Below are 23,816 nucleotides of genomic sequence, written 5' to 3'. Positions count from 1 at the left end.
TATAATTAATTCATACTATTTGAAAAATATTTTTAAGAATTTTAATTCTATTTTGGGTTTGAAACAAATGTCTTGAAAATTTCAAAAATCAAGAAACAACTTATCAATTAAGGATGAAAGCAAATTTTATTCTCTGCAGGTTTATCGTGAACAAGGAAGGTGTACGGAACATGCTATTCAGTCAGGCCCAGCAGATCAGAGAAACAATACGCGGCGAAATGGAGGGAAAATTGATACATCTAAAAGTTGATTCTACTTCGAAAAATGGACGATCATTCTTTGGTGTCAACGTTCAGTTTGTTGTAAATGGGGCTCTCCAATTGCGTACTTTGTCAGTTCAAGAGTTATTTGTGACTCAAACAGGTAGCAATTTGCGTTACGAATTGTTGAACATTCTGGATAAGTATAATGTGCCCGTGGAGAATATATATAGTTTAACTACAGACACTGGAGCAAACATGATTAAAGCCGGGAAACTTATTGGGGAAGATCAAGAAACACAGATGTCTAATATTTCTCAAGACACTTACGAAGATGAAGATATTGAAATGGAATTGACGAGTAAAGATTATCGTCTCCAATCCGTTCGTTGCGCGTCGCATACTCTTCATTTAGTCGTAAATGATGCTCTCAATTCCATTCCTGAAGTTAAGGATATTATTGTGACATGTCAAGCAGCATGCCGTGTCTTACGATCGCCTACAGCACGGCGTCAATTGAATGCAGAATCACTGCCGGTACCATCCCTTGATGTCCCGACAAGATGGAACAGCACAAATGATATGCTCCAGTCACTTTTTACACTTAAAAAGTTCATAGGGGATTACTATCAAGAGCAAGTTAAAATAAAGCAAGAAGACTGGATATACATTGAGGCTATTTTGACGTCACTGGAACCAGCCAAAGTAGCCACAAAGAGGCTGCAAGAAGAACAGATTCTACTTGGCGACTTCTACGGGATATGGCTGGAGTGTCGCCTTAAAACATCAACAATCAACACAGACCTTGCACGCCACATAGTAGAGGGCATGGACAAACGAGAAAAACAAGCATTATATGTCAATAACGAAGAGAGACTTCCATCATTATTTGAGTATCCAGGATTTCTTGCTTCTATTTACATGGATCCCAGGTACTTTTCTGTTTTAAGTGAAGAAAACATCCATGTGGCGAAGGTGTATCTCCAGAAGTTGTGGTTAAGACTTGAACACATGAAATCCTTATCAGTGTGTGGAGAGGTAAAGAAACAAGAAGATTCCAGCACTGAAGATGATGACAGTGACCATGTCACAAACTACTTAAAGAAACAAGATTTATTGCGGCGGAATACCATATCTGCACCAAAGTTTAATATTGCGTCATTATTGGACACTTACTTTGTTTCAACTCGAAGACTGAAAAGGACTGAAAATGTTCTAAATTTCTGGGAAATTAGAAAATCAAGTTGTCCCGAATTGTACATTTTGGCTTGTATTGTTCTCTCTACTCCTGCAACACAAGTTAGTGTCGAGAGACTCTTTTCATCTCTGAAATTCATACTAAACCCACTCAGGTGTAATATGGCAACCGAAATTATTGATGACATACTTGTTATTAGAAATAATTATATTTTCATGAAAAAAAATCTAACTAAATCTTCATTAGAAAGCAATCTCAGAAATAGCAGCACAGAATTGACTACAAACATTGTAGCAAACTTTGTGGAATCCAATGATACACCACAGAAAGATCTTGTACAACATGTTGAAAATGTGGGGAATATTACTGTCTAGATTAATAATGTATATAATTACTTGATTTTTTTTGTGATCTTATAGTTCATTATACATAAGTAGCTGTAACCAAAGAAAATCTTTTCAGAGGTTCCATAAGAAGTAATTTAATTAAAAGAACAATTTTGCTCGTACTTGTTTAATGTTTCCTAGTAATTAATAAATTTAGTTTTGAGTAGCTGTCTTACCTGTTCACAAAATTGCACAGATATACTGATGTTATACAAGAGTATGAAATATATTTTTATTCATGTCAAATTTGTGGAATTCTGTTTAGTTTTAAATTGACACCTGAAGGAAATGACAGTGTATTTGCTTTGTTTTGAAAGATACAAAATTTCTCTAGTTTTTTAAGTAATAAGGTCTTTTTTTTCCTTGTTTTAGAATTTACCTTGGAATGATTAAGAGAATAATAAAGATATTCAACAAAATTTTAAAAACTGTTTCAATATATACTTTTCAGAACCTCCGTTCTATTCTTATGCTTATACAGTACGAATGCATACTTTAAATATATGTATATTTACATTTTTTTAAAAAAAATTGAGCTTCGATGTTGTAGGGAGTTGAATATATGGCAAATATTGTTATTCCTTGGTTGGTGAACAAATCCTAATTTTTTTTTATTGTATTAATTCCCATGATATCTGTTTCTTTGTGAGAGATTAGTGTAAATTTTTAGATTTTTTATGATAAATTTGACAGCCATTTTAGAATGTACCTCAAAATGTAACATTTAGAGCACATTACTCAGGAACACCACTCAATAACAGACGTTACTGTTAGCCTCCTAATATGTAACCTAAAATCAATTCTTGTTTTTCAAACACGCTACTTCCTAAGGTTAAGTTTAGTTCTCTTGTTATAAAATTCTCTTAATAAAATATCAAAAAATGGCAACATCATTGTCATTATCTTGTCTAAGTAATTATTGCATGGCATCTGATAAATTATCAAAAGACGCACGCAAATGCAAATTAATGTACATTAATTACCTTGATGGACGTACGTGTCTGCCTGTGTGTGTATCCAAATCAGCATGTTACTTTCTAATGTTCTGGACAATGAGTTTTTGAAGAATGGAAACCGAATAGTCAATCACTCTACTACCAAATCATCCCGTGTAACAGCATGGAATGTAAATGGAGATGACAAATAGCATCCACATATCTTTTGAACTTGACTCATTTTGTTAGAATCAGTCGTTCCACATGTCTTATCGATACCTCAAAAATACTGAACCCACAATTGTAATATTAAAATGGGCTCCAATAACTATCAAAGTTTAATTTTTGCATGGCTGAGTTGGGGTCATGTAAATTCTTGTCCTCGCTAAAGTACAGTATGCGTACGTTGCACAAGACTATATAAAAACAAAGTAAATTTGTTACACACACATAAGTGCGCGCCCGCAATTGCATAGCTGAAAGTCTACTGAACACACACACACATCAACTTTCGAGCACTAACGATGACCATTGCCATAAGCACAATCTCTGGCGTGTGTCCAAACATGCACTTCTATGTTCACTATCTAGTAGTAGCAATTTATGGTAGAAATCAATGGTCACTAAAAGTGCATGTTACAACGTCTGCCCACACCTGGGAGTTAGGAATGGAAGACATCGCCATTATGTTATTAAGTGTCCTGTTCAAAATGTCCTTGCTTTTATTTTTAAGAAATTTGCCAGAGAACGAAGCGCGATAGTTTTCAATTACATAGAAAATGATGCACCCCCTCAGAGGAGTAACCACAAATTCTTGTCTGCGGGGGGAGTACTTGGATAAACTATTAATAATAGTAGTAATAATGGCACTATTATTATACGTACACAATTTATATAGCCTATATTAATACATTACATAATGAATTCATTCGCCCCACAACAAACAACAAAAAATATGCCTCTGAAATGTGTGCGCTTCTTCTCCCCCAAACAATTGTTCATACATTTAAGACTCAACTGTTTGTAATAGTCTGACGTACTTACTTCTTGTTACTTCTCCCTCTGGTAATTTACAATGCATTACAGAAAATAAATTGCTAGCGAAGCGATCAAGAAAACTTTTAGATCCAAATTTTTGCAAACTGAAAACAATATTGATTTAATATGGCGCAAAAAAATCATGGAGGCCCATGACATTCTCTTTTACATTTTTTTTTCTATTTACATCGTTCGGCGTCCAGGGCTGACTGCCGCCGTCCCCTATACATCGACCACAAGGAAAAAAACCTTGGGACGAAAAGTCCCCGCGCAGCTTTCCCTTCTTCCCTCCACCTCGGGCCATAAGGAAGCATGGTCCACTCTCCCCCTCCCCTACAAGCGGGAGTATGGTGTACAGGAGTCGTGGGTCTGCGCAGGTTGTTTTGCTCATGGTTCCACTATAGCTAAGGGTTTGAAATTGACAAGACTGTAAGAAAAGCAGATATTGCGAGCGAAACGAGCTAGACAATTTTATATAACTTTATTTACATTTGTATAAAGATATAAATCGAAAGGGGGCAATTGCCCTTCTGTGCCTCCTTGCAGATGCTCTTGACCGTCTGGAAGAAATAATGCACGAAAGACGTGAAAACTAAATCCGTCTTTAGTATCGTTTTGTCCTGCAACTCTTAGATTCTGCAACCTTTCTTTCCATAGTTCAATGTTTGCAACCTTACCCCTTAGAATTGATTTCCGTCCAAGGTTGAGGCCCAATCTCCCCCCCCCCCCCTGTGGTTGCGCCACTGCACCTTCTTTAGCCGTAGTTGTTTTGTGAACTTTCATTGGCTTAAAAATACTTCATTTTCTTCAAGAGCATAATATAGTTTAATAACCGGCGATAAAATTCCTCTCCCCTAACTTTCTGGATTAAAGTATAATAATATAGGGGCATGGAAATCTGAAAGGGGGGTGCGGATGGCCACCTCTCTCCTTTAGAAAACGAATGTCAGCTAAAAGTATATATTTCACACGTATAATTTGATTCCAGTCATAGTAATTTACATTAATTATTATAATGGGTATGCAGGAATGCGATAATTTCGAATTCAAGTGGTGTTTCTTGAGGGGGCAACACTATTATCGGGGTAATATGCCCCATGGAAAAATACCTCGCTTCTCCCTCCGTCGAAAATATCTGCAGACGTCCATGATTAGGGCGGGGCATTAACCCCCCCTTTGGACTTCGTGCGCACGCCTATGGCTACTCATTTCTACACTACATGGAAGGTTTATTCAATTTCGAGCCAAAAGTGTAATTTTCAAATCAGGGTTTTTAAACGTCCACGAACCCATCAACTAATGGGTTCTATTGGGTTCCGCAACAATACCGGAACCTGTTCTATCACAGTGTAAATTCGGTCCAAGTTGCGTATTGTTTCATTTCAAATATGGAACTTAGACCGTCTTTAAATTGATCCGGAACGAAGGACCCTGTGCCGTATTTCAATTGATCCAGAAAAAAGGTTCCTGGAACTTATTTAAATACCTTAAACATAAAAAGGCTCTTTACGGTCCAGATCCATTTATGCTTGCTAATATTCCCTGCTGAACCTGAATTGAATTGATTTAAAATTCCTGATCCTTTAACAACCCTGGTGGAAATTCATTAATTTACAAACAACCATATTTTTAACGAAACATTAATCCCACACAATATACTGAGTTATTTTTCGCAATGTTCCAATGAATGGCAAGAGATTTGGGCTATTCCTTTTTCTTCCTTGATGTTTAATAGATTATATTTGTCACGCACCTATAACGTTACTAGCAAACATTTGTGAATTGTTCTTTCCTTGTAACGTTAACATCTACCATACTGAATTTATTTACGTTCCTTATGCAGATGGTATGTACCCAACTGCATTTTGTTCCGTTCCGCTACAGTGGTTTACATTTTGTTACATTCCTATGTAACGTTAATTAACCATATTGCCTTTCACTTCGTTCCGTTACGGAGGATTGCATTCATTACGTTCCTATGTACCGTTATTTACTACCATGTTGCATTTCGTTACGTTTTTTTGTAACGCTAGTATATACCACAATGCATTTCGTTACTACGTTCCTTGTATCCTTGTAACGGTAGTATATACCATATTGCATATTACGTTATGTTCCAATGTGCTCATTTCGTTCCGTTCCTTTATAACGTTAATATCTACCATAATACATTTTGTTACGTTCTCTGTAACGTCAGTCTGTAACATATTGCATTTCGTTACGTTACATGGGTACCAGCAGCTGAACCATACTCTTCCTCCTACAAAATGGAACGTAACGTGTAACGCAAATTGGGTACGTTACGACTCCCTGCACGAAACTACCTATCTGAAAGTATATACAGCCTGGAGTTTCTTCTTTTTTCTTAATAAGAATAAAACATGCGTACATACAGTACTACGGTACTTTACATTTGATTCTTCCTTTTGTGCTAAGATGATAGTAATTCCCAAAATGTACCTTGTACATGGAACCGTTGATTAACGAATTTTTTTGTGCTATTCGAATTTGTCTTGAATACAAAAATTTAATTTTCATCTGCATCGTTAACCAACTTTCACAAAAGCTGCATTATAAATAAAGAAGAAACCTATAAGATGGTCAACGTTGATAATACTAATCCTCGCTATTCGCTAAAGAAGGGGTTACGGATTGATAAATTATTAACAGAAACGAATGATAAATTAGTAAGAGCAGAATAGAAGATTGCTCTTCTCATTCCGTATATTTACACAAACTCAGGTATGTCAGCCTTGCACTAAAAATTGAATAAATGTAACTTGCATTTGTTACGACTTCGTAAAATTTTGGTCACTGTTTAGTAGTGTTTAATATTTTTTAAAAAGTGACCGTATGTCTTACTGAAAGATAAGACGAGGGATATTCTTTTTTGCATTATGTTAATTGGAGTACGTGAAAAATAAATTGAAAATTTTGTAAGCTTCCCACTACTTCGAAAGATTACGGGTTATATTGTATCATATAACACATTTGATATTATATGAGAGTACGACACATGCATTACCTACTTCCATCAGCTGTTTCATTTTATTGCAATAAATATTTAGTTTTTTTAAACATATTTCAGTTGAAAAAGCATGCATTTGGAATTGACAAGCAGATATTAGCACGTAATAAACAAACAAAACACATTCGAAAACACAACTTTCTCCAGTTTCTGTTGCCAGGTCGTACGGCAAGCAGGAGAAAGTTCTACCTTACAAGGCCGAGGATAAAAATGCTTGGTGCAACCCACCGCCGCCTAAATCTCCCGCCTGTCGTTATCCAGCACTTTGTAAAGTGGCAGATTAAGTGGCGATGGTGCAACCGGCCCTTAGGCCCACTCCCATTTCCTTCTGTACATGGATGACCTCCCTGAAAAACTGTCCTCCCTCCCTATCAATATAATTTTGTTTGCGGATGATTGCAAACTCTTCAAGGAGATCTCACCTCATCATGACGTGACGAATCTTCAAAATGTTCTTACAGAACTTGTTAAGTGGTGACGTCAGTGGAATCTAGAATTAAACCCTCAGAAATGTTCTTTCCTTACTTTTTCCCTTAAAAAGAACAAAGTGGTGTCGCTTATGCTACTGAAAACAATTCAATCCAAAACGTTTCCACTCAAAAGAACCTACGTATTATCATGGATGAGAAACTCACTTTTATTTATTATAGCTACCACTAAAAAAGCCATGCGCCTTCTTGGTCTTATATACAGATTTAGTGAAGTTCAAAACCCATCATCTCTTGCCTTATTCTTTAAATCTTTCATCTCGCCCACCCTTGAATACTGCTCCCCAATTTGGTCAATGGCCTCAAAAACCAATCTTACCAGAATAGATTCTGTTCTCAGTTTCATTCTTGCCATTGTTTGCCATAGAATACCTTCTTTCCGACATGTATCCAAATCAGACATTGATCATTCACTCTTCATCCTTTCGTCGTGATATAGCTGACATGAAATTTCTATACAAGATAATAAATGGCAAAATCAAAACAGATCTCCTATAGCTCGACCACAAGGAAAAAAACCTTCAGTCAAAAGCGTTCGCGCATCTTCCCTGCTCGGGACAGTGTTGCCAGGTCAGACTTGAAAAATCGGGAGATTGTTCCTTGGGGAACCAAAAGATCTGCCACAAAATCCGATGATCTAATAGTAGCGGATGAACGACGTTCTCGGAGACGGGGGGCGACAGGGGGGGGCAAGAGAATGTCTGCAGATTTTTTCCAGCGAGGGGAAAACAATGTATTTTTATCAGGCGGGTAAACGAGGCATATTACCCCGTATAATGTTGCCCTCTCAGAAAACACCACTTGAGTTTGAAATTATCACGTTCCTACATCCCTATTATAATAATAGATGTAAATTACTGTGACTGAAATCAACTCATACGTCTGAAATAATAGGTACTTTTATGTCAACATTCCATTTCCAGAAGAGGAGCGGGGGTGGCGACCATCCCTGCACTTCCTTCTGGACGTCCATGCCGCTATATAATTTTATAGAAAATTAAGTATTTAAGTATAGAATAGTATATTAAGGATAGAAAATTAAGTATTTTCAAGCCGATAAAAGTTCCAAGCAACTACGGGGGAGGGAGCGCATTATTTCCTTTGTAATTGAACTATGCCGCTTCGTTCTCTAGCAAATTTCTTGTTATTAACACTCACATGCTTTATTCGTCAGTTATGCTGTCTCTATGTTGCTGCATTTAATACACACACACACACACACACACACACACACACCTGTTTCCCCACCCTTCATTAAGAGGAAGCTGTACTTTTCACGCCAAAGCGAGGAAGTTTAAAAAGTGCTCTGATTGGACCGAGATTTTTACACATAATAGAGCTAGTACCGAGGATACCGGGAATCTGGGTGTGGCTGCTATACACTCCATGGAAGTTGAGATATTGACAAGGAATGGGAGGACCAGCACAGCACCCCCAAGAGAGGAACGTGCGAACTTAAGATTATTGCGAGGAATCGTAATTCATTTGTTTTTCCTTAGGTCACACACTGCGTTGATGAACCGTTATGTAAGAGGAAGCGACAAGCACCAAACCCCGAAGCGAGGAACCAACGAAACACAATAGTGTTTGTAAAACGTGAATAGAGAGGAACCACTTGTGACGTCATGATGACTGGCGGGTGATTCGAAGCGCGCGCTGGTGTTTGACGGTCATAACTTGACTCCCATTGGCTGCGCTAGCTGTCAGCAATCTGCCGTCGATCACGCTTCAACCCAAGCACCGCCCTCCATACCAAAACATATTGGGAATAAATGTTGCAACAATGTGCGAGAGCCTATCCGCGCCAAAAGGGGTGGAACAAGTTGGTTTCGGATAGCTTGGTAACGATACAAGCGGTACGACCGGCAAGGAACGTACGGAGTACGGTGGCCATTTTCTATCTCGCGCAATTAGTCGAAATGACTAATAAATGAAAATAAATGGGGAGTTGTATCTTAGGGAGATTGACTAAATTGTGGTAGAATAAAAATGTATTCTTACAAAAATAATATATTTGAATTTTCATCAGATGGACATATTACTTGTTTGGGTTAATTCTTAACACCGCTTTATGCACAGAAAGTCTAATCGGGACTGGACCTACAGTTTAAAGTGAAAACCAAACCACCGTGCAATATGCATCTACCAGGAGCATCGCATGGCATCAGAAAATATTATGTCGATGGATATTATGATGCATTGGAGGCTGGCATTATTATTGTCAGTTGGGATGTCTAGGTAAAACTGTTTTCTGGCCATTTAAGGCATGTTGGAATTTTCTTAACTTCGATTGGAACACCGTTAAGTCATGTTGATATTTACTTATATTTATTTAACATAAAATATTTGTACCGTCATGTTGACCTAGACGATGATCAGAAGAGGAAGTATATATGAGTGTTTCACTCACTCTCGGTCCCGGAGAATCCTGATTTCGGACAGAAACGTAATTTCGAATTTCTCTTTTTCTGCATAACCACTAACCATTTGTAGGCTGCCATATAGAGTGATTGGAGTCAAGAGAGTTGTGAATCCGACCCTGTGCATGTGAGCAATATTTTCAAGGGTTCGAGACAATATGGCCCCGTGTCTGTGGATTACACAAACTCTTGTCGAACAAGGGAGAGGTGGTCTCGATACATTGATTGATTGATTTGCTTTATTTTACTTTGCTTTTTGTGCCACTTTTGGTTTATTTGAGAAGATGGGGATGAATGATAATATGATGAAATTGGTGAATGGTCACTCACAAACATCCATGTCCAGGCCGGGATTCGAACCAGGGACCCCTGGCGGGCGGGCGACCTATATATGCTGGCAAGAGGCCTCCCCGATGGCGCAGTGGTAGCGTCGTCTCCTTGTAATCAAGGGGTCCCGGGTTCGATACCCAGTGGAGGCACAAGTGGTTCGGATCCCACTTTAAACTGTAGGTCCAGTCCCGATTAGCCTTACTGTGCATAAAGTGGACTTAAAACAACAAATCAATCAATCAATCATATGCTGGCAAGAAAAGTGGGAAGCGGGGAAAACTCAACAGAACAACCAGACAACAGCGGTGGCGATTAGAGTTACGACGGCCACGGGAGGTGATGCTTAACGCATCTCATATTACAGCAGCTTAACACAAGGCTGCTATGTTTCTCATCGCACTGGATTGGTCGCTTCCCCTATCCCACTTCTCTTGCCAGCATGTAGATCGCACGCCGTAACAGTAGACAAGAACTATAACTTGCGTTCTATTTGATCACGTATAAACTTTCAGTGAGAAAGCTTGTAATAATATATTCAAATTAATTTTGAACACAAACAAAAAGTTTTTACTTTTTGCCAGGCTTCATTTACTTACTGGGGATGCAAATATTTCCCATAACTCTACATAAATTATATTTGTCTCTTCCACAGTAAGAATCAACATTATCTATATCTCTGTAACAACGGCGGCGGACGATTAGTATTGATTGATTGATTTGTTTTATTTTACTTCGCGTTTTGTGCCTCTTGGCTAAGTTGCGAAGATGGGGATGAGGGGTGAAATGATGAAATTGATTTACAAACAACCATGCCCGAGCGGGATTCGAACCCGGGACCCCTAGCGTCGCAGCGCGATGTGCTAACCACTCGGCCACGGGGTCCGGCGGACGATTAATAGGAGTACTGAAGGGGTACGGAGTGAAATGTATGGAGTACGATGTTAAAATATAGAAAGAATGAAACTTCCATCCAATGCTTTAGCCACTACATGAAATACTAATCAACTTTTAGCATGTTTTTATGCCTATGAAAGTGAAGACTACTGTACGGTAGTAGCTACATTAATTTTTGTATATATGTGTTATTTAGCATCGCTTTTCTGCCACTTTAGACCAAACACGAAGATGACGATGAATGATGATTAGATTACCTTGATGAAGGGACTCTCACAAAGAACCCAAAGTCGGGGCTCTAACCAGTGAACTTCAGTGAAATATCAAAAGTCCACCACTTATTGGACTGTGCCACCGAGGCGGCACTTCATTTCTGCTTTTTTTTTTTACCACATCCAAGAAGCACCTGTTATGAAATTCGAAACGAACAAAGCTTGTTCAAGGCTTTCTATGGTATACTATATTGTACACCCAAAGGCGAAACTAGACGAATTGTCCACCATCATTTTCATTCGGTCTGAATTACACAATGTGATGATGAAATAAAGACGTCAATAAACAGAGAACAATGACTGCTTCGAACCAACATAGTTTCATTCGTTATAACAACACAGGATGTAGAATAAAAAAGTAATGAAAATAGTGGTGAACAATTGACCCACCATTATCTTTGCCGTTGACTGTACAACGCTCAAAGTTACAATCATAAAGAACTAATTGTTGTTTTTAACAACAATGCTAAATAGAATATATACTCACACTAAGCTACAGGTAATTATCGAAAGCGACAAACAAAAGAAGAAAACACTTCTTAACAACAATGCTGACGGAAAAGACACAGCAGCCGCTGCTCTTTGTAGAGACCGCCACTATTGCATTAAAGTAAATGTAGCTTTCTGGCTTCTTCGTTGTCGGCAAGTTTCTTGAAAATCTTGTTAACGTTTGCAATTATTGTTTTATTTTGCTTTCTAGTGTCCTTTCGGGAGGCACGCGCTTCACTTCCACTGGCTAATGTACCACACGTATGACGCTGGATTATCGGATTTCCAGCATCTTATTGACGACATTCAAAGTAAATTAGAGACACTGCAACAGTCTACACCTACGCAGAATGACATAACGCAACTGAAAAAAAATTTGAAAAATGCAGCTCATGCAACAGAACTCGATGCTATAAAATTAACTCTTACCACACTTCAGAATACTGTAGCTGCTTTGCCTACTTCTCAGGAAATCAGAGCTATGAGGAGAGCAGTACATCGAATTTTAAAATCTGAGTATATCAAAAATATTCAAACAGAAATTGTGCAAATCAGAGAAACTGTTGCTACTCTCCCCAACAATCAAATAATTAACGAACTACATGCATTATTTACAGAAATCAGAAGTCAAGTACACGATCTTCCTACCCAGAGTTCTAAATTGAAACTTGTAGAAAATTTACAAGAGATTATTTCTAATATTGAGTCACAAATTACCACTCTTGAAGCAAGTCAAGAATCTGCTTTATCAGGTTTTGCTACTCAACTTCAGGATCTCAAAGAGGCATATAAACAACTGTATGTTGATGTAAAAATCAAACCTAGCTACGATGAGTTGGTTCGTACTATCAACGAACACTTGGAATCGGTATTAAGCAGACTAGATGACGTAGATACTCGTCAATTTTATTCTATGGAAATTGCTAGGTTACAAAGTGTTCCAAATGCTCGAGGGCACTGGACGTACGCCAATGCTAGCAATGTTTACAAATTATATCCGTACACTCAGGTACATGAATTTTTTGTTGATGGTAGTTTACGATTTCTGAAGTTTAGTTTTCCGTACACTCAGGTACATGAATTTTTTGGTGATGGTAGTTTACGATTTCTGAACTTTAGTATTCTAAAACATGGAAAACATATTGAAGTTCCTCAGTTTACTATAATGCGAAAAGATGGTATACACAAGGCAGTTCAAATACCTATTACATACTGGGATGAGTCTATCAATAAATATAAAGTACATCACGACGAACAATTATCAGTTTTTGATATTGAAATTGGTGACAAGCTAGTATTTGACATAAAGCGGTTATACCCTGAGGACAATCCATTTTATGCGATATTCTCACTTCGAACTCAATGTCAAGACAAGATATAGTTCATGAATTACACAAACCAGCCCGTCGCAATTACAAGCGATTAAGTGTAGTAACAAAAGGTATAAATGATTTGTTCGAGGCTGATCTGATCGAGATGGCCCCTCGCCTAAAAAGGAGCACTTTAAAAAATTTGGATAAGATAAATCATGGTTACAAATATATGCTTACAGTTATTGATACCTTTAGCAAATATGCATGGGCTGTTCCCCTAAATCCAAGACTGGTACTTGGGTTACCGAGGCCTTTAAGTCGATATTCAGTGAGGGAAGGATACCAAAATATTTACAGACAGATAGAGGGAAAGAATTTTTCAATTCTACATTTGCTAAGTTAATGCAACAACATAATATTAAACATTATTCTACATACAGTGATCTGAAAGCTAGTATAGTGGAACGATTCAACAGAACATTAAAAAATCGCATGTGGAGACAATTCACTCTACAGGGCAATTATAAGTGGGCAAATTTTACCCGAGCTAGTTCATGATTACAACAATACAGTACACAGTACTATTCGCATGAAACCTGCTGAGGTAACCAAATCTGATGAGCAACGATTGATTTCTACTGTTTATTGTAAAAAATATACATACACTACCAAGAAGCCAAAGTTTGAAATAGGGGATCAGGTAAGGGTCAGTAAATATAAACAGTTATTCGAGAAGGGATTCACTAAAAATTGGAGTACGGAGTTATTCTCAGTGGTTCAAGTTTTACCAGGGAATAGAAATACATATATCATAAAAGATAATCATAACAAAATATTGAAAGGGAGATTCAATCGAGAGGAACTTAGTTAAACAAAATATCGAGATACATATCTAATCGAGAAAATATTGTAGAAGAAAAATAATAAATTGTATGTGAAATTGTTAGGTCTGTCAGACAAAAGTTGGATAGAAGCAAACCAGGGGATTCAATGACACCAACATGGAATGTTGTACAGCGTTTACCAGATGTAGTAGAAACTAATAAGAAAAATGGAGAGTTGTTATCTGAAAACATAAGATGCCTCATTGCAGGCCCATCTGATTGTGGAAAAACCACTTTGCTGGTTGATAATTTCTTGCTTGCCCCCAATTGGCTAGATTGGAAAAATAGACACTTGTATGTATTCTCAAAGATTTTTGAACAACCGAAATACCAACAACTCATGAAGCTGTACGAGGGACTGGGCATAGCTACATTTGCATCAACAATAAAACCTCTCGACCAATGTTTGAAAAATTCTGTTGTGGTGTTCGATGATGTTATTCTGGAAAATCAGAATGAAATTAGAAATTTTTTTTTTACACAGGGTCGTCACAAAGAAATAGACTGCTTTTATTTAGCTCAAACTTATTCCAAAATTCCCAAACAGTTACTACGAGATAATACAAACTTAATCTGTTTGTTTCGTCAAGATCATACTAATTTGAAACATGTATACGATGATTATGTGGGAGGAGACTTAAATTACAATCAATTTTCAAAATTCTGTTCATCTTGTTGGAACAGCGACGATTTTGGATTTGTCACCATCGACATGACTCGTAAACCTAACAATGGTAAATTCAGAAATAAAATCAACGACTTTTTAAACGTTGAAACGATATAAAATAACCAATAATAAAAAAATTAAAAAATATGACGAAACATAAAATAGAAGATAATTCGAAATTACGAGAGTACTTGTCGAAACGTTTCAATGGTTGGAAATCAGAGAATCGAGGTTTTTGCGAACAACACAAGCGTCAAGACCAACCTATTATCGATGCAATCAGTGGTCTCGGTAAAGAGATTAAGAGTGTGACAGAACAAAATAAAAACCTCATCAATGAATTTGTACCTCTTACTGCTAAAAATTATGCAGATTTCCCTCCTACGCCATTATCTAGTATCCACACTCCTCTAGTACTTAAGGAACCACCTGCTAAACCAGCTATAGAAAAATCAGAAAAATCGAGTTGGGTCCTCTGGCAAGGGATTGTTTGAGTACTGGAAAATTCGAAAAAGATGAAGTATTTGGATTGTATCCAACTATGGAGGGTAATGAAGGCGTAGTATGGAAAATTGGCAAGTCTAAAGTAACATTCGAAGGGGACAACATAAAAATTAATTTGAGTGGGAGAAACAGCTGGTCTAGATATCCTGGTACCGTAGGGCTATGGGAGCTCATTACCAAAAAACAACCAAAATATTTTACAGAAGATGATTATCAAAGTTACTCTGAAATTTTGACACTCTCTGATGCTTTGTACCAAAATAACGATGCTAGTCAAAAGCGTGTGAAATCGAGCAGCGGGGATAAATACAAAAATCTGATTAAACCTATCTGGAATCAACTAAAAACCGGTAGTGGTATAAAACAATACAATACTCTACCTAAGCAATTTGTATGGGTAAACGATGTGAGAAAACTTATAGATAGGTTTCTTCTTATAGCAGGAGAGGAAAATGCTGGGAACAATAATTTCCATAATGAGAAAATGGGTATTGTAAACATGATTAGTGACAAATTAGCTAATTTTATAGTAAACGATCCTAAAGGTATAGGATAGTTAATTAAAATTACCAATACTCTACCTCCTAAATTCTGGAATATATCAGAGGGTCGAGGTTTAGTGAATGATATTATTAATAAACTTCCGTTCGAGTTACACGTACCTGGTTACCAATATTGTGGTCCTGGTACAAAACTTGAGAAACGAATAGAGAGAGGGGACAGGGGTATTAATCCTCTGGATGCAGCTTGCAAAGAACATGATATTGCATACAACACACACAAAGATCTGAATGATCGTCATGTGGCTGATCAAAAACTGGAAGAGGCAGCTTTTGGAAGATTAACAAGCAGAGATGCATCATTGGGTGAAAAAATAACAGCGTTGGGTACAACTATTGCTATGAATACAAACAAAAATTAGCGTGGGGTTTGTAATATAAATACACTGAAATATAATAATAACAACAACAACATGAAACCAAAAGGAGTTGTGTACCAAATACCGTATCACGATCTTAAAAATTTAAAACTTAATTCGATTTTAACTAAAAAACAACAAGAAAAGAAGAGGCAATGTATAGCCAAAGGGAACGGAATGAAATTATTACTCAGTACGCCACAATTAAAAAATAATTTTGTTCCATTCCTATTTTCTCAAATTGAAGTCAGAAAGCATGGTACAGTGATTGACAGGATTGATTGCCCTGGAATTACATCCACTACAGTAGGGACATTGAAACTGTCCAAATCAGAGAGTGCATATTATAATGTTGGTGGGTTCGAAGCTGAAACAAAAATTCAAGCAACAAGTCACACAGTACTGTTCCCCATGAGATTGCTATTTGGATTTTTCTCTGATTATAAAGAAATTATGTGGAAAGGTGGTTTGAGTGTCATATTTCGCAGAGCACCCAATGATCATAATGCCATCATGAGATACAAAACTTTGAATGCAGATGGAACAACTAATGAGACTAGTTTACCCGAAGCTGCGAAATGTGTGATCCAGTCTATGGAGTTGCGAATGCCTATTGTTGAATATGAATCGAATTATGCTCTCAAATACAAAGCCAACATTTTGAAAAATCCTCAAATTCCGATTCAATTTTATACCTATCAATGCATACAGAGGTCAGTGGAGGGTAAATTGTTTGAATTTGATCTTACTAATCAGTTCCAATCTATGCAATATGACATGCCAGAGTTCGTAGCTGTGCTGTTTCAGACAGGGAGAGATGACAATCAGGAAAAAGATAGCAGCCAGTTTGATAATTGTAAAGTTAAAAATGTGTATCTGAAGAATGGCAGAAATGAAGTATTTCCTTTTGAAAATTACAATTTAAACATTGCAGAACAAGATTATTTAAAATTATATGAAGCTTACAGTGCATTTAAACGAGTAACTGAAGGTAGCATAGACATGTATTATAATCCAGATGAGTTCATAATTCACAGACCAATGATTTTAATCAATGCGTCAAAAAGAAAATTAGTAGTTATAAATGATCGAACTAATATAAAATTGATATGTGAATTTCATGAAACTCTATCTAAAAATACTACATGCAGTGCAATTTTAATTGTGGAGAAATCATATATTTATGATGTAAAAAATGTAAGAATGATAGAAAAATTTTAATAGTATAGTAGAGAATAATATATAAAAAATTAATCTACGTGTAGACTGCAATTATTATTAACTTCTAAACTAAAGTGCCCCCAAGGCAAAGTATGGATTCCACACTCGAGAATACACCTCTTGTCGTCATGTGGATCCAGGGCTACTTTTTTTATTTTATTCGTTGTAATCTCATGGTTTGAGCTTTGTATTCTATTATCCTCTCGAAGTATCCTCGACTGTGAAGAAAGACAACAAATATAATCCTGGAATGTTAGTTTGTTTTCCACAGTATCTTTGCACGTTCCTTTTGCTTTCTTCGTGATGCTGCTCTCTGTTCTGAATGTGTACATCTTCGAACGCAAACCAGCGAACTCAACAATAATATCACCGTTACACTCATCTTTGAACTTGCCGAGAACCTTCTTGATGTGGGAAGGAATTCAAAATCTGTTGGGTTGAGGATATGAAGAAGTGTCGAAATACCCAAGCATGGAAGGATGTTTAAAATCTTCGTAGAGGTTAGATGTTTGTATGCCATAAATAAAACTATCAGTGTCCACGTACAAAATTGACAGCTTATCATTATAGAAAGGTTTCATAATATTATAGTGAAATTCGAACATGTACAGTTTCGACAAGTCGAGAACCGTTGCGCCAACGTAAATAGGTTTTCTGAATTTTATCAATTTTATATCTAGATTAAAAAGTGTTAAATTCTCATTGTAAATTTTTCGCGATTTGAATCTAGGATCAGATACTAATTTTCTACATTTATTGTTATCCGAAACCAATTTTATGTCTACATGCTTTCTGACGTTCTCCATCGTCTTTCCATAAACGGCATTATTCATTAGTTTATAAAAATCTTTATCTAATTCTGAAATGGCAGCTGTTCTGTGTCTCGTGTTGGTCTCAATATAAGATTTTAACCATGCAGAGCGTTTGAACTTGAGAATTCTTCTCACATTTACTACCTGAACACCCTTCCCAATCAAAAACTGGAGATTCTTGTAGTGGACGACATATCTCTCTTTTCTCTCTAGAGTTAACATAAGCTTGCTTTGATTAGAATCAGGTGGACATTTAATTTCTGGAGCCGGAGGCAAATCGGAAAAAGTAGCATGCAAAGTATTTGGAAATTCAATGTCAACCTCAATGAACAAACCAAATTCACGATCGTCGAAAGGATTAATATCAATTGAAATAGGATCCAGCCACTCGAATCCTCCGTATGGAAGTTTCTGTATCATTGCGAACCCATAGAGGTTGTTTACGTCAGCATAAAATATGTAATTCGATGGTCGATTTGCATCATATTGATTCTCAGACATGTGAATATTGTTTGCCTTTGCGTATCTCTGCGAACATTGCACCATCCCCCCACGTATCCCCCTTTCTATAAAAAGTAACATGTCCACATCCGATATCAATTCCAACTTGATCCTGGTCTGGAGCAACATAGCAGACCACGCCAAACCAGGAAGACTGTAGAAGTATGCTGGATCTAATTTATAAATATTTATTGCTGTTTTTCTAAACACTTGGAAAACATCAGCAAGTATTGTTACGTCTAATTTGAGATAGGTAAGCCAAGGCTCTCAAGGACTGTCGCGCTGTGGGTTAATTTGAGATACGCATCGTGATAATCGCCAAGAGTATTGCATCTCAATTCCTTCCATATTAATTTCGTATGTTCGTATTCTTCGTTCGTGATTCCGTTTTTTTTTCAGTTGACTGAAGAATTCTTTTTGAGATGGGAGAGTGTCATCGTCAAATTCAGATTCATCGGTTACATATTCGTAAGGATATATGCCTTTAAGTTTAATCAGCTCTAGGTGTACGTTGGGAAAACTAGCTTTTGTAATTTTAAACTGTTTGTAAGTAAGTTTACTCGCTAAAGCATCGAGACTTGCCGATAGGAATCTAAAAGAATCTAGAAACCTCATCTCTATGATTTCATTCGTTGCAGGAATTTTAACTTTCTTACTTATAGAAATATAACGCTCTTCGTTTTGAGCAAGAATATCTATTTTTTGCGTATCGTATCCAAGATTTCTAATTAAGAAATGGAAGTCGTAATTGGATCCATTGTGAAAAAATATTGGTACGAATTTGGGCTTCTGGATCTTGAGGTTGCAGGTGTTACAAATTCCACTAATGTAGTTTCCGGTGAAGTGATTGTGGTGAAATACTTTCCGATTCTCATTCGTGAAATGTTGATCGCACACTCGACACGTCTTAATGTTATTGTAAGATTGAAGTTCATCGCTTGATAGTGGAAGCATTGATTTCGATTGACATAAGAAGCTGCCAATGTTCTCAACCTCCTCCACCATCTTTTTGAAAAAGAGTTCAATGACATTCGGTCCGCGATATATATATATGGCTTATTTATTTATTTATTGAACTCAACAGGTACATACGTAATTACAGAGCCAATATGAAGGATACATAGTCATTACAATTACATATATATCTGTAATATAGAGATAGAAATTATATAAATATATATATACAAACACCTTATCACACAATTTCAATACGAACTTATGTGTTTAAGCTTAGGCCATTGTGTTAATAGTGACTTTACTGAAGTCCCTTAGGTTCATAGAAAAGATGTCAATGGTGTTATTCTTGATTAGCAAGTTATTGTAACTGGTGCACATTCTCCACAATGGAGATTTCTTTTTAATTTCGGATCTAGCCTTCTTTATAAGAAAAACTTCATTCTTTAGTCTAGTTTTCGACGACGGGATTCGAAAATTAATCTGGCAGAGTAGATGTTCAGCATCTATTTCGTGATTTAACAATTTCCACAAGAATACTATTTCATGTAACCTCCTTCTGTGACACAGCTTTGTAAACCGACATTCATATATTAGGTTGTCGTAGTGTTCAAATGTGGGGTAAACTTTCTGAAATTTGTATTTTAAAAATCTAAGAAATCTCTTTTGGACTCTTTCAATTGCTACACTGTACTTTGCTGTGTCTGTATTCCATATAACAGATGCATATTCGAGTTTGGGTCTTACATATGAATAATACAAAACTTTTAGTGTCTCTATACTCTTGAAATCCCTCGCCATTCTAAGAATAAACCCAAGGTTCTTGAACGCTTCACTAATTATTTGTTCTACGTGTTTATTAAAAGTAAGATTTGAATAAAAAATAACCCCTAAATCCTTGACTGTAAAATTTCTTGCTAGAGTATTGTTGTATATTTGATACTGAAATTCAACTGGGTTTTTCTTTCGACTATATATTACATAATGGCATTTACTGATATTTAGTGTTAAATCATTGATTTTTGTCCACGTTTCTAACTTTGTAACATCATTTTGAAGTTGCACACTGTCATCTTGTTTGCTTATTTTCCTGTAAAATTTCAGGTCATCTGCAAACAGCAATTTGTGTGAGTTTTCAAATGAATCCGGCAAATCGTTAATAAGTAATGTGAAAAGAAGTGGCCCAAGGTTAGACCCCTGAGGTACTCCTGAGGTGACTCTTATCTCGTCGGATGTGTGGCCTTTATACGTCACGTACTGCTTACGATTCTGCAAATAGGAAGCAAACAGTTGATGCAGTGGTTCAGAAATATTGAAGCATGCTAATTTACTTAATAGAATATCGTGGTTAACCAAGTCGAACGCTTTGCAAAAGTCGGTATATATTACGTCAACCTGACCTCCTTCGTCCAATGTTGAACTAATAAAATTGGTAATATCGGAGAGATTGGTCAACACCGATCTACGTGGTACAAAGCCATGCTGAAACGATGATATTACAGGTTTTACGTGGGTAAATATGTAACACTGCATGATTTTTTTCGAATATTTTTGCTGGGGCTGATAATATACTTATTGGTCGGTAGTTTTGTACGTCATTAGTGTTATTGCTTTTGGCAAGTGGACAAATTGCCGTGGCTTTCCATTTTTCAGGAAATTTGTGTTTTGCAAGAATTAAATTGAAAATGAGATATAACGGGTATTTCTATATATCACTGCAACCTTTGACTACATAGGGCGGTATCTTGTCCGGTCCGGCTGATTTCTTAGGTTTTAAGTTTGTAATTGCTTTTTCTACGTCTTCAATTCGTATCTCTGTAATATTAAGATTATCCAAAGTTTCATATTGTTTATGGTTAGGCAATACTTTCATGTCATATCTAGGGGGATCTTTTTATACACCGACTGAAAATGCTGTGCAAAAGCTTCGACTACTGATAGTCGGTCTGACAACACTTTATCTTGGAACAGTACAGGATCTTTGGCACTTTTCCAGCGTTTATTTGAAACAAACGACCAAAACCGGGTGCTATCTTTTGCAATATTTATTTCCGAATTGGCAACATAACTGTTGTATGCATCAATAATTTCCTTCCTAACTATTTTTCGAAATTCGCTAAATTTATTGTAGTGGTATCGAAAGTCTACCGCCTGTTTTTTCCACTTCTTGTGGTGATAATGTTTCCTACATATATTTTTAATAATGCTGCTCGTAAACCAACACGGGTACTGTCTTTTGCGGCTTTTCTTTAAGGGGATACATTCATCGAATATTTTATATATAATTTTATAAAACACGTCTGTAGCTTGATCAACGTCATTCTTTGTTTTCAATACATCCCAGTTCGTGTTAAGCACCTTGTGATAGATGGATGGAAAGTCGGCTTTACTAAAGTTGTACTGTAGCTTATGACAAGTTTTGTCGCGGGTTTCTTTGACATAATTAATATCTACTAGCAGCGAGGGATGGTGTGTGTCTTCAGGAACTAGTGGCTGTGTGTTTCGTGTTACTGTTATTCCCTGCCCATTTATCAAAAACAAATCGAGTGTTTTCCCATTGCTATTTTTAATGTCGTTCAAGCTTTTTAGTTGGTATACATTAATAAAGTTGTTTAAATCGAAATACGTTGTTGCTGATGAACTAGTTAGATTGTAATTGCTACCAGTTATATCTGTCAGATTAAAGTCCCCACCTATCAGGAGTTTAGCGTCACCAGGTTGACAGTGCTTTTCTATGAACCTAAAGAATAAAGTGTATGTGTCTTTGTTACTACCAGGTGCTATGTACACAACGCAAATGTATACAGTTCCTAATCCATTTAACCATAGTTTAATCAAAATGCAGTCTATATTCGGATGTAAACACGGCGAATCTATTAATGCACTCTTGACGTTTGATTTCACTGCAATGATTACACCACCGCCCATTGTTTTACCAGACACTTTTTTGCTTCGGTCCCCCCTATATACAACATGTCTTTCATCGAAAAGTTCACTATTTTCGTGGGAATCTGCTAACCAACTTTCAGCTATCATTATTGCAGTAAAGCTATTACAAAGGACATTCGTGTAAAATTATCTTGTTTTGGTTCGGAGACCCCTAACATTTCGGTAACATAATTGAAACAACGAAGTGTCAAGTTCTTCTGAAATACATTTGGAGTTGCCTGTACTTACTTGGCCGTTATTTTTGGTGAGATCTCTTTTGTCACCGGGTTTGCTGACCTCTAGCCTAGTACGCGGAGGGAAATCTTCTATTGTGCCTCGGGGGTACGTTATTGTGACTCGTTAAGGGAGGGGGAGGATTGAACACTCTTCTGTCCTCGATTCCTGCTGCATACCTGCGGGCGCCGTTCTGCATCGCTGATTGTGGTGCGTCTAGTTTCCTTGTTGCTTCACTGTATGATTTCCTATTCTTGGTTAGAGCTTTTTTTGGGGGAAGGGGGTGGATGCTGATCAGCAAAGTTCTGTGACGATGATGATGCTGGTTCTGTAGGTGATTCAACGGGGAGAAGGGGCTGGGTGCGGAGATGTTCAGTTTCTCGACCGGCACTAGGAGAGACGACACACTTGTCATTAACTAAATGATTTGAAGTTTGAGAATTGGCAACACTTTCACTTATTACTCGCTGCACACGGAAGTCCATTTTCACTCAAAGAACTTATAGTGTACGATCTGCCTTCTATCACCAACTTATCAAACCTCATGACTGCATATAGGTTCTGTTCTCTTGCCTGTTGCAAATAGTTTGCCAATTCCCTCCGGGTTTCGCGCACGCCCCTTGAAAAATCCTCATGCACACTAATTCCTGTTCCTCTAAATAAGCGAGCCCTTGCAAGAATCAACTGCTTGAGTTTATAGTTAGAAAATTTAAGTATTATTGGTCTCTTAGACCCAGTCCCTAGCCTGTGAGCTCTATCTATATCAAAATCACCGGTGTCTATTTCCAATAGGTCCCACAAAGCATCCCGCACTAGACGTTCCGAGCAGTCCCACGTTTCACCTTGCATTTCGTTGAACCCTCTAAATATCAAATTATCTCTCCTCGATCGGTTTTCGAGATCATCTAATTTGTACTCACAAAACTGCAGTTTTTCCTTTAACATGGCATTTTCTACCTTTAATTCTTGCAGTTCCATTGTTAACGACCTTACGTCATCTTGGACGTTTGATGTTGTTCGAGCCATATTGTCAAATTTTCCGTCAATCGATTGCAACTTTTGGATAATATCATCAGTAGTGTATGGACCGGGATTCTGTTCCACACCCGAAATAATCAATGTCATTATGATCACCAATCCCAGGAAGAACAAGCCGCTTAGATTGAGAACAGTTTTTGCTTCCACTTTTGTCACTGGCAAC

Source organism: Lepisma saccharinum, chromosome 2 (assembly GCF_977018435.1).
Source record: "Lepisma saccharinum chromosome 2, izLepSacc3.1, whole genome shotgun sequence".
NCBI classification, from domain to species: Eukaryota; Metazoa; Arthropoda; class Insecta; order Zygentoma; family Lepismatidae; genus Lepisma; species Lepisma saccharinum.
The sequence above is the reverse complement of the archived record's forward strand: the minus strand, read 5'-3'. Positions refer to the sequence as shown.